This window comes from Lactuca sativa, chromosome 2 (genome assembly GCF_002870075.4).
Source record: "Lactuca sativa cultivar Salinas chromosome 2, Lsat_Salinas_v11, whole genome shotgun sequence".
In the NCBI taxonomy this organism is placed as follows: domain Eukaryota; kingdom Viridiplantae; phylum Streptophyta; class Magnoliopsida; order Asterales; family Asteraceae; genus Lactuca; species Lactuca sativa.
This window is the reverse complement of record NC_056624.2, coordinates 27,021,518-27,034,208: the sequence shown is the minus strand read 5'-3', so window position 1 is coordinate 27,034,208 and position 12,691 is coordinate 27,021,518. Positions and strand designations below refer to the sequence as shown.

At 48.9% G+C, this 12,691-nt stretch overlaps 1 long non-coding RNA gene across 1 annotated transcript; it reads right to left on the bottom strand.

Moving 5' to 3' along the window:
• Window positions 1–10,698: 10,698 nt before the first annotated feature.
• On the bottom strand, window positions 10,699–12,398 carry LOC128132011 (uncharacterized). Its single transcript, XR_008229940.1, has 2 exons — window positions 12,096–12,398; window positions 10,699–11,297 (listed from the first exon to the last, which is right to left on the bottom strand). It is a non-coding gene; the product is annotated as an uncharacterized LOC128132011 (long non-coding RNA).
• Between the last annotated feature and the right edge of the window lie 293 nt (window positions 12,399–12,691).

Genomic DNA, 12,691 nt, shown 5'->3' with positions numbered 1-12,691 from the left:
TACCTTCATTACTCAGTGCTGCTCGAATCCCTGCTGAAATCTAGCGGAAAACTCGGCTCTGAGTCGTAGGCACCCTTGCCCGGCCTCGACAACTGCTGGCGGTACTAGAAGTCCCAAGGGCAGGAGCTGGCACCTGCCCTGCTGGATACAAACTCGGACAGTGGGCCTTCTTGTGGCCCTTCTGACTGCAATGGAAACATAACGGATCAAGTCCCTGGGCGATGGTAACAACACAGTCTCTGCTAAAATGACCAATCTGGCCGCACTTGAAACACCCAGCATCGCCAACACTTCTACGCCTACACACACCCATGTGCGTCCTTCCGCACTTCCCGCATCGACTGCGGCTCTGAAAGTTCCTCGTCCTCAAATCTGGACCCTTGGGCCTCTTACCCGAACCTGTGGCTACCTGAGTCTCATCCATTTTCCTCTTCCCTTCCGACTCCCTGCCCGACTCTCGCTCCTGCGTTACCCCAACGGCAACGCCTGCTGACTGAACAACAGATGTCTGATCCTGAAGCCTCGCTATCAATCTATCAGTGATCCTCACGACCATGTCGGGCAGATCCTCGCGAATGGCTCGCGAAACTTCCTCAACTATCCAATCATGCAATAGTCTCTCTTGGAGACAGAATGCCCCACTCACCCCTTCCCCCTGATGGCAGGAACTAGAAATGGGATCTCCCTCCCTGATGGAACCCTGAACTCCATAAGATTCGGGGCCTAGACGAGCCCCAAACTGCCCTGAAACTATCCTGGCCTTAAAGGCCTCAAGATGACTGTCCATGAGCTCCACAATGGCCTCTCTAACTGAACCGAAAATCACTGGAGTCTGATCAATGATGTTGCACATAATCTCTGCAGAAATGAAATCCCTCATCTGATCATCAAGCTGCCCGGCTCTGAAGCCCGAGCCAGACCCCTCCTCGACACCTGAACTGCTAACTGGTATCTCGCGCAACGTCACCATGCTGAAAATATAACAAAATCCTGATCAATTTTCATACTACTGCTGAGGGATCTCTCACATACTCTACTAGTTCCTTGGTTTTGCCTCGGCCCCTCTTGAATCGAATACGGATCCTCTGCTTTCAGTAGTATGGGCCCCTACTACCTTCCACATCTATCCGTACTTTCCTCAAGAGTTACCTCAACTCCACCAAGTCCCCTTTACTCTTCTATTGATCTCTGCTACTCTCATCCTAGGCTTTCCCTAGGGAACTTCTGACTCTACTCCAACTAGTCCTCAGCTGCTGAAGGCCTCTTTGTAATGCCAATTAGCCACCACCTGAATACCATCACATGTAATGAGGCTCGGATAATCCTTCGAGTAAAAGTCTCGTCCCTACAACGGTTGGACTCAAACGATAGCTGCGCAGTAGGGCCAAATCCAGCACTCTGAGATTATTCAACCCTGCTCACATGTGATGTGACGTATTCACCTAATGGCTAACTCCCACCACTCAGAGTCCCACAAAGCACAAAGCAAGCAGCATTCGGATAAAGGAAACATACTCAGGCAAAACTATTCTCATAACGAGAAACTACACTAGCATACAATGCTAAGCTCGCGCTACCAGGCATAACCTAAACAGGCTATCCTACTGCTGTCTACTCAATACTAGCATGCAATTCTCATAAAGCTGAACACATAAAGCAGGCACATAAGGCATCATCCTAGATCCTTAGTCCTATTCTAGCATGCTGTTCTACTGAAGCTGTAACTGAAACTGAAACTGAAACCGATACTGAAACTGATACTGATAATCATAATATAACTTGTATGGGTAAATTGGGAGTACTTACTTAAGCTCGGCTGATTGCATGCACCACACCCTTTTCTCTTTTCAAAACTCTTTTTGCTTTTTCTAAAACTCTTTTCTTTATACTTTTTCTAAAATTGTTTTCTTTTCTCAAAATTCTTTTGTAACTACGATTTTTCTTTTGAAAACTATATACCACTTCCTTAGTTTGAGTTCAGACACACTCGGGAGTGCGCCCGAATCCCTCAAACCAAGGCTCTGATACCAACTTGTAACGACCCAAAAATCACGACTAAAAATTTCTTTTAAAACATTACTAAAACTGGATTTATAAAACGTATCATAAGTCAAACATAACTTTCGAGTATTAAATTCAAAACATAATATCATTATCAGAGTCAAACATTCCCAGGCTAACTGACTATGGTGTGTGCTCTACAATCTTCCCGAGCTCCTCTTTTGAAAACCGAGTACCTGAAACCAAAACTGAAAACCGTAAGCACGAAGCTTAGTGAGCTCCCCCAATCTACCACATACCACACAAAAACATATAAAGCACATATTGGGCCTTTCCCACTGCATCGGACCGAAGCCCGGACTAACTGGGGCCTTGCCCCCTACATCGAACCGAAGTCCGAAGCTGACATCGGACCGAAGTCCGAAGCTAACTGACTGGGGCGTTGCCCCCTACATCGAACCGAAGTCCGAAGCTGACATCGGACCGAAGTCCGAAGCTAACTGATTGGGGCCTTGCCCCCTCCATCGGACCGAAGTCCGAAGCTGACTGTCTGGGACCTTGTCCCCTCCATCGGACCGAAGTCCGAAGCTAACTGACTGGGGCCTTGCCCCCTCCATCGGACCGAAGTCCGAAGCTGACTGTCTGGGACCTTGTCCCCTCCATCGGACCGAAGTCCGAAGCTAACTGAACACAGCATATCATAACATATCAACTGGCATAAACTCACATATACTGCATACTACATCGGGCCGTAGCCCGGAACACATAACACATAAATCCTGTATGAGCCACGAAGGCATCAAACATAGTAACTACTGTATCAGATCAACATCTGAAAACTACTGCTAGCTAAACGGGCCGGCATTGTGGCCTTAGACCCGTTCCTACTGGAAGGAAACTCACCTGAGACTGCTGAACTGATGCTGCTAATCCTCTTGACTGCTACTTGACCTCTGACTCCGAACTGCTGCTCCACTAACTCTTCGAGCTTCAAAAGCCAATATAACACTTAGTCCAACTGACCTCCAAAGGTCACTAGGTCAACTCTGGTCAAGGTCAAAATCCTGGTCAACCCTACTCGCCGAGTCTACCTACTAACTCGCTGAGTTCATACGCTCAGGTCTTTCTTATTCGCGACTCGACTCGCCGAGTCAGTCTATGACTCGCCGAGTCCAACTAGTTCCAAGTCCTGACCTGTCCAACTCGCTGAGTCACCACCCGACTCGCTGATTCGAGTCTCAACTCGAAGGGTTTAGGGTTTCGCGATCTGACTCGCCGAGTCCTAGACAATCTTCAACCAACTCGTCGAGTTGTTCGTCCAACTCGCCGAGTCCATGCCTAACTTCACCCGACTCGACGAGTTGTTCATCCTACTCGTCGAGTTCCTCCTCATCTTCAAGCTACTCGCCGAGTCCACTTGAAGGACTCGCCGAGTCTATCCAGTCCTCAATCCATGCAGTGGCTTTTCGAGCCAAACAGAGCTTCCAACTCATAGATCTATACTTCTAGGGCCTATTCCCCACGTAAAGTGGCAAACTTTACGTGTAGATTGAGAGATCTATGCTCAAAACACACTAAACTAGGGTTTATGGCAAACATGCTTCTTCAACATACCAAGGGCTTATACTTTAGGGGATTCAAGACCAAAACCAACATGGATCTGAGGTAGCAACCTCAGATCTGAACCTCCAACTCGAATTGGTTACATATCATACCAACAATGACCAAAACTCACACATAAGAATAGATCTAGATGCAAAGGGAGTCCAAGCAACAGCTTATTACCTCCAATTGGTCTGAAATGACTCCACAATCCCAGATCTACAGTCCCTTCTTGCACCTCCAAGGTCTTTCTTCCTCCTCCAAGCTTTAGTGCATTCTTCAAGGCAAGATCTAGCTCAAAAACGGATATGGCGGCTAGGGTTTGGTGTTCTGGGGTAGAGAGGCAGTAAAGGGACCCTAAGAAGGAGATTGAGACGCTTAAATAGGCTCCAAGTCCCGGATTTAGGGTTTTTCCCCGTTCAGACCCAACTCGTCAAGTCTCCTTAGCCGACTCGCCGAGTCGGTCGCTTACACATCGACCCGGATCCCGCTCGGACTCGCCGAGTCTCTCCTTAAAATTGAGGTCTTCTTTCTTTTCTTAACTTTCCAAACTTTGGGGTGTTACATAGCACATATAACAATTACATATCACATTTAGCACATATGTCTCATATCATATCCGACCTTCCGGTCACACAATCAAACCCTTCCGGGTACAGTATAGTGAGAAGACTCACCTCGCGAATATCGATAGCTATCAAATCCCGGAATCACTCGTGCTCAATCCTCCGAGCTACAATCTCCATATAACATCATACATCTCTTATTAACACTTTTATCTTCTAAGCTTGACTATCCCTAAGAAGTCAAACACAGGTCAACTCTGGTCAACGGTCAACGGTCAACTTTGACCGGACTCGGCGAGTGCACAAGGGCAACTCGGCGAGTCTAGACGTTTTCACCAACTATCTAGGATTCCCTTCTTACACGTCGAGTACTTCCCCTGACTCGACGAGTCCCACCTGGGAGAATCGCGGGGCCACCCCGACTCAACTCGCCGAGTCTCAAGAACAACTCGGCGAGTCCCAGCTCGACTCAGTCCACCTGTCAACCCTCTCTAACTCGCCCTGACTCACTGAGTCAACCCATGACTCGACTAGACCACTCACTGGTCGGTCCAAGGCAATCTTCAAGCTACTCGCCGAGTCTGCTCATCGGACTCGGCGAGTCCATGCCATGCAATCACTCAAACTCGCTTCTAAGGTCAGATCTGTTCCAACAATTCATAGATCTGGCCTTTCTAGACTGATTCACCACGTAAAGCCCCAAACTTGGTGCACATACAACCTCTATATGACCATATATGAAGGATTATCAACAAATATCACTACTCAAGGTCATAACCTCCATTGCTCTTCATAAATCTTGATGAATGAGTCTCTCTGGACCTCTATGGATCCAGATCCAAAGCCTCATCACTAGCAAGGGACTATTTGGCCCTCCAATCAACCCAACAAAGGTCAAAAGAAACCCTAAAACCCAACATACTTCACAAAACAGAAGATGAGCCGAAATCATACATTTAGATCGAAGATCTAAGCTTCAAATCCAAAGAATAGCAACCTCCTTTGCCTCCTCTTGGCTAGAACCTCCCTCTTCTTTGCTAAACAACACACAAAGGTCAAGAAATGCTTCCTTTCTCTCTCAAATCGCTAAAGCACTCTAGGGTTTCTCTTTATGGATTGTTGGGTACAAATGACGACCATAAGGCCCTTTAAATAAGTCCCAAACCCGAGAAATTAGGGTTTCATTAAATAGCGAGGACTCGCCGAGTCCATATCCTGGACTCGCCGAGTCCAGATGAATCCCGCGTCCAGAATCGCGACCCTACTCGGCGAGTCTGAGCTCCAACTCGCCGAGTCCCCTCTCAAAACACCAAAAATCAAAACAATAAAGGTACTTGGAAATCCGGGCTGTTACAATTCTCCCCCACTAGAACTAGACTTCGCCCTCGAAGTCTCGCTCTGAAAATAGCTCCGGATGCTGCTCCCGCATCTCGCGCTCCGGCTCCCAGGTCATCTCCTATCCCTTCCGGTGTTGCCACTGAACCAACACCAGAGGTACCTCCTTGTTCCTCAGAACCTTGATCTTCCGATCCCTGATGGCCTCTGGCCTCTTGGCATAATTCAGGCTCGCATCCACCTGAATATCCTCTAATGGGACCACTGCCGACTCATCGACTATACACTTCCTCAATTGCGACACATGAAAAGTGTCGTGGATCTGCCCCAACTCTGCTGGCAACTCCAAACGATAGGCTACCCGGCCTACCCTTGCAATCACACGAAATGGCCCAATATACCGGGGTCCCAACTTGCCCCTCTTCCTGAATCGAATCACTCCTTTCCAAGGATAGACCTTCAGGAGAACGAAGTCGCCGACCTGAAACTCAAGCTCGGACCGGCGTCTGTCTGCATAACTCTTCTGTCGGCTCTGGGCGGTTAATAGCCTCTGTCTGACCTGCTGAATCTGCTCTGTCATCTGAAGCACGATCTCTGTACTGCCCATCACTCTCTGCCCAACCTCTCCCCAACAGATGGGGGTCCGACACCTCCTACCATACAACAGCTCAAAGGGTGGCATACCAATGCTCAAATGATGGCTGTTGTTGTAGGAAAACTCTACCAAGGGTAAATACGCATCCCAGTTACCCCCGAAATCTAACACACATGCTCGAAGCATGTCCTCAAGCGTCTGAATCGTCCGCTCGCTCTGGCCGTCTGTCGGGGGATGATATGCGGTACTAAAATGCAACCTAGTACCCAACTCCTCATGAAATTTCTTCCAAAATCTGGAAGTGAAACGCACATCACGGTCCGAAACAATCGAGATCGGCACCCCATGCCGAGATACCACTTCCCTCACATATATCTCCGCCAACTTCTCCGCTGAAGAACTCTCACTGATGGCAAGGAAGTGAGCGCTCTTCGTCAACCTGTCCACAATCACCCAAATTGCATCAACTCCTTTGGCAGTCCTCGACAATTTGGTGATGAAATCCATAGTGATCTGTTCCCACTTCCATTCGGGAACCTCCAATGGCTGCAACTTGCCATGCGGTCTCTGCTGCTCGGCCTTAACCCTGCGGCAGGTCAAACACCTCTCAACAAACCAGGCTACGTCCCTCTTCATACAGGGCCACCAATACTCTCTCCTCAAATCCAAATACATCTTCGTGGCCCCCGGATGGATCGAAAATTTCGACCGATGAGCCTCCTCCATCAAAGTAGTACGCGTACCGCCCACAAACGGTACCCAATTCCGACCCTGAAAAGTCATAAGCCCTCGACCATCCGTAACGAACTCTGAAACCAAACCAACGACCCGTTCCCTCTTCTGCATCTCCGGTCGCACAGCCTCAGCCTGTGCCCCACGAATGGCATCCAATACCGGAGCTATCACAGTCAATCTCAAACATACATCTCGCAGTGGAGTGCTCTCCGCCCTGCGGCTCAACGCATCGGCTACCACATTAGCCTTGCCTAGGTGGTACAGGATCTCGCAATCATAATCCTTGACCACATCCAACCACCTCCTCTGACGCATATTTAGGTTGGGCTGATCCATCAAGTACTTCAAACTCTTATGGTCCGTGTATATCGTACATCGAACCCCATACAAGTAGTGACGCCAAATCTTGAGAGCGAACACTACTGCCCCCAACTCTAGATCATGTGTGGGATATCTCGTCTTATGAGGCTTCAGCTGCCTCGATGCATATGCTATCACATGACCCCTCTGCATCTACACCGCACCCAACCCTAAAATTGATGCATCACAATATACCACAAAATCCTCCATCCCTTCCGGGAGGGCTAATACTGGGGCTTCGCACAACCTTTGGTGAAGTGTCTCAAAGGAGGTCTGCTGCTCGGGACCCCATGAGAATGCGACACCCTTCCGGGTCAATCTGGTGAGCGGCACTGCGATCTTGGAGAAATCCTTGATAAATCTCCGATAATACCCTGCCAACCCAAGGAAGCTCCTGATCTCAGATGGTGACTTCGGCACCTCCCAACTCATCACCGCCTCAACCTTGGCCGGATCGACCAGAATCCCTTCCTGGTTAACGAGATGTCCTAGGAACTGGACCTCCCGCAACCAGAAATCACACTTGGAGAACTTTGCATAAAGCTTCTCCGATCTCAAAACCCCAAGGACCTCCCTCAAATGCTCCTCATGCTGCTCTCTCTAGATCTCGAATACACCAGAATATCATCGATAAATACAATCACCGACCGATCCAACATCGGCCTGCATACCCTGTTCATGAGATCCATGAACACAGCCGGGGCATTGGTGAGCCCAAAAGGCATCACCACAAACTCATAATGCCCATATCGCGTCCTGAACGATGTCTTCTGGACGTCCTCATCCCGCACTCTCACCTGATGATATCCCGACCTCAAATCGATCTTGGAAAACCAAGATGCTCCCTGCAACTGATCGAATAAATCGTCGATCCTCGGTAACGGGTAACGGTTCTTGACCGTCAGCTTGTTCAACTCCCGGTAATCAATGCACATCCGGTGTGAACCATCCTTCTTCATGACGAACAGAATAGGTGCTCCCCACGGCGAGCTGCTTGGCCGAATGAATCCCTTCCCCAGCAACTCCTGAAGCTGTGAGGATAACTCTTGCATCTCTGGAGGTGCAAGACGATAAGGCACCTTAGCGATAGGCGCGGCCCCCGGAACCAAATCAATACCAAACTCCACTTGCCTCACAGGAGGTACACCCGGCAGCTCCTCGGGAAAAACATCTGGAAACTCACGCACCACTGGATCCTCCTCAACTGAACTCGGTCTCTCGGAAGTCACCCGCGTATCCATCACATACGCCACAAAACCCTTACAGCCCTGCTGTAGACACTGTCTCGCCCTAGCGGCCGAACAAAAAGCTGATCCTGAACGGGTACCCTCGCCGTACACTGAAAGAACTCCCCCACTAGGATCTCGTATGGTCACCAGCTGACGCTCACAGTTGATAACTGCGCCGAAACGGCTCAACCAGTCCATGCCCACAATGACACAGACATCACCCATCACAATAGGAATCAAATCAATCGGAAACTCGACCCCGAAAATCTCTAACACACATCCCCGGAGAACCTCCGTGGCACAAATCACTCTCTCATCAGCTATAGAAACTCTCAGAGGCCGACTCAACGGCTCATGACTAACACTGATCTGCTGACTAAAGGCCAAAGATACAAAAGACCGACTCGCACCCGAGTCAAATAACACTAAAGCAGGTACAGAGTTCACAAGGAAAGTACCTACACATAACGTAACATAAGCATAACATCTCAACATCAAAATAAATACATGAAATAAGCATACCTGCCACAACATCGGGCGCAGCGCGGACCTCCTCCGCAGTCAGCTGAAAGGCTCTTCCACGAGCCCTCGGGGCCTCGGCCTTCACTGGTCGAGTCTCAGTAGCCCTGGCAGCAGGTGCAGATCCCTGAAGAAGCTGAGGGCACTCGGCCTTACGATGGCCGGTCTGGTTGCAATGAAAGCAAACCATAAACCCCTTGGGGCAATCCCTAGCGATGTGCCCCTCCTTGCCACACTTGTAGCAAGCACCAAATCGACATGTCCCCTCGTGACCCTTGTCGCACTTTCCGCAAGTGCGGCCTTTCGGACCTCCCGTCCTCGAATTGGAGGACTTAGTCCGCTTGGCTGCCGGCTGAGAATGAGCAGGCCGCCGATCCACCCATTGAGACTCGGCCTCCTCCCTGGCCTGGGTCTCCAACTCGATCTCACGCTTCCTGGCATTCGCCTGAAGCTCAGCAAAGGTATGATATGTGGAGTTCGACACGAACTCCCGAATATCCCTCCTCAACACACCCAAATACCGGCTCATCTGAGCCTGCTCTGTGGACACCTGCTCGGGGCAGAACATCGCCCTCTCATGAAACTTCCGCGTGATCACCGTAACCGAATCAGTACCCTGCTTGAGGGTCAAGAACTCCTGAACCAACCGTTCCCTCTCCACCGGGGGAACATACTCGTCTCTGAACATAGAGGTAAACCTCTCCCACGACACAGCTGAAATCTCTGCCAAAGTGAAGTTCGCCGTCACGAACTTCCACCAATCCTTCGCTCCCAAACGGAGCTGGTTCAAGGCGAACCGTACCCTCAGATGCTCCGGACATGAACAAGTGTAGAAGCACCCCTCAATATCAGCGATCCACCTCATCGCAGCGATCGGATCCTGCGTCCCGTCAAACTCAGGTGGCTTCGTGTTGCTGAACTCCCGAAACAGCAACGAGTCACCTCCCTGTGGCCTGGCAGCGGCCACAGCTGCGGTAGCTGCAGCGGCTGCAGCCTCAGTCAACGCGGCGTACCGCTCATCAAAAGTCTCCATCAAAGTGGTCTTAATAGACCCAAACATCTCCGGAATCTCGGCCCGGATCGCCGCAGCCACCTCCTCATGAATCATCTGACGAATCTCCTTGTCACTCACACTGCTCGTACTCGGTCTGTGGCGTGGTCCAACCATGATGCCTCTGAAATACAACATAAAACTATCAGAGACTCTATCGAGTATAATCGTACTCGATAACGCAACCCTACTCAGTCTCCGATATCTAGGGATTCTTACTTGGGTTGCCCACTGACCCGGTGTCTTCGGTAGTACGGGCCCAATACTACCAACCACACCGCATCAGCATTCATCCCAAGTCTTCCTCCCCAAACCCCGGATCGTGAGTACTCTACTCTTGTTATGCACTAACTACCCGCTCGCTATCAAAGCATCTCATAACAACAGACTTCCCTAGACTAAGGCATCACAAATCAGGCCACTCTAGTCCTATCATGAATACCTAGTCTTCTAGCATGCATAACAATTTATATCATATCATATCTCTTAACATAACATTGTAAGGTATTTTGGGGATCTTTACCGTTCGGGCGCTGGCTGATCGTACACACTGCTTCATTCTTGTTTACCACAAAATTATTTATAAAATTTTATGCCTTTATTTTAAAAGTTTTCCTCAAATCCTCGGTTTGAGTTCAGTTACGCCCGAAGGTGCACCCGAATCCCTCAAACCAAGGCTCTGATACCAATTTGTAACAACGGAAATTTTTAAACAAATTTTTCATTTCAAAATAAAGTGTTTTTATCCAAAACAAGGCATAAACATTCAACGTGTCATATCATAATACAAATCATATGAATCCCAAGATCATAAATCATCTATCAGTGTGTACAGATCACGCCGGCGCCTTCCCACGGTCCTCGCTAGTACCTGAAACACATACACAACAACTGTAAGCATAATTGCTTAGTGAGTTCCCCAAAATACAACTTACGCACATACGCCTTTCCAGGCCCTGACCTTCCGGTCCATGTGTCTCAGGGGACTTCCGTCCCTGCTGGGTAAACCTTCCGGTCCTACCCAGCCAACCCTTCGGTCCACATTACAACGCCTTCCGGCCCATAATATAATCGCCTTCCGGCCCATAACATAATGTCTTCCGGCCCACATTAAGCATATCATACATAGCACATATAACAATTACATATCACATTTAGCACATATGTCTCATATCATATCCGACCTTCCGGTCACACAATCAAACCCTTCCGGGTACAGTATAGTGAGAAGACTCACCTCGCGAATATCGATAGCTATCAAATCCCGGAATCACTCGTGCTCGATCCTCCGAGCTACAATCTCCCTATAACATCATACATCTCTTATTAACACTTTTATCTTCTAAGCTTGACTATCCCTAAGAAGTCAAACACAGGTCAACTCTGGTCAACGGTCAACGGTCAACTTTGACCGGACTCGGCGAGTGCACAAGGGCAACTCGGCGAGTCTAGACGTTTTCACCAACTCTCTAGGATTCCCTTCTTACACGTCGAGTACTTCCCCTAACTCGACGAGTCCCACCTGGGAGAATCGCGGGGCCACCCCGACTCAACTCGCCGAGTCTCAAGAACAACTCGGCGAGTCCCAGCTCGACTCAATCCACCTGTCAACCCTCTCTAACTCGCCCTGACTCACTGAGTCAACCCATGACTCGACTGGACCACTCACTGGCCAGTCCACGGCAATCTTCAAGCTACTCGCCGAGTCTGCTCATCGGACTCGCCGAGTCTGCTCATCGGACTCGGCGAGTCCATGACATGCAATCACTCAAACTCGCTTCTAAGGTCAGATCTGTTCCAACAATTCATAGATCTGGCCTTTCTAGACTGATTCACCACATAAAGCCCCAAACTTGGTGCACATACAACCTCTATATGACCATATATGAAGGATTATCAACAAATATCACTACTCAAGTTCATAACCTCCATTGCTCTTCATAAAGCTTGATGAATGAGGCTCTCTGGACCTCTATGGATCCAGATCCAAAGCCTCATCGCTAGCAAGGGACTATTTGGCCATCCAATCAACCCAACAAAGGTCACAAGAAACCCTAAAACCCAACATACTTCACAAAACAGAAGATCAGCCGAAATCATACCTTTAGATTGAAGATCTAAGCTTCAAATCCACAGAATAGCAACCTCCTTTGCCTCCTCTTGGCTAGAACCTCCCTCTTCTTTGCTAAACAACATACAAAGGTCAAGAAATGCTTCCTTTCTCTCTCAAATCGCTAAAGCACTCTAGGGTTTCTCTCTATGGACTGTTGGGTACAAATGACGGCCATAAGGCCCTTTAAATAGGTCCCAAACCCGAGAAATTAGGGTTTCATTAAACAGCGAGGACTCGCCGAGTCCATATCCTGGACTCGCCGAGTCCAGACGAATCCCGCGTCCAGAATCGCGACCCTACTCGGCGAGTCTGAGCTCCAACTCGCCGAGTCCCCTCTCAAAACACCAAAAATCAAAACAATAAAGGTACCTGGAAATCCGGGCTGTTACAACCAACCTCGAAGTTTGTGCCACAAACTTCAAAAATTCGTAACTTTCGCATACGAACTCCATTTTTAACGTTCTTTATATCCACGTGTAGGTGAAATTATGCTCTACATCTTTTGTTTAGACTCCGTCGGCTAATTTTGATTTATTTTTAAAGTTATATTTATAATAGGTCGGGACAGGAAAAGTCCGTTAAAAA